Here is a 289-nt window from a genome sequence, read left to right on the forward strand (position 1 = left end):
AAAAAAAAAAAAACACCAAGGCATGAGGATCCAGCTAAGTGCAGATTCCCATTAGATGGGATGTTCTGCATAATCTGTAAACTAATCAGAATCTTTGTGCTTGTAAATGACTTTAGAAATCAGCTAGACTACTTGTGTCTAAAGGGAAGTCTCCCAACTTTAACTCTTTTCCTAATGGGTGACGATTTTGAACATAAAAGAAATGCTAACATTTGTTTCCGGTAAGTTTTCTTCTTCTACTGTCAGGAGAAAAGGATTGCAGGGAGGAATCTGAGACCATCTTTCATGT

Source organism: Mandrillus leucophaeus, unplaced genomic scaffold (genome assembly GCF_000951045.1).
Source record: "Mandrillus leucophaeus isolate KB7577 unplaced genomic scaffold, Mleu.le_1.0 Scaffold997, whole genome shotgun sequence".
Taxonomy (NCBI): Eukaryota; Metazoa; Chordata; class Mammalia; order Primates; family Cercopithecidae; genus Mandrillus; species Mandrillus leucophaeus.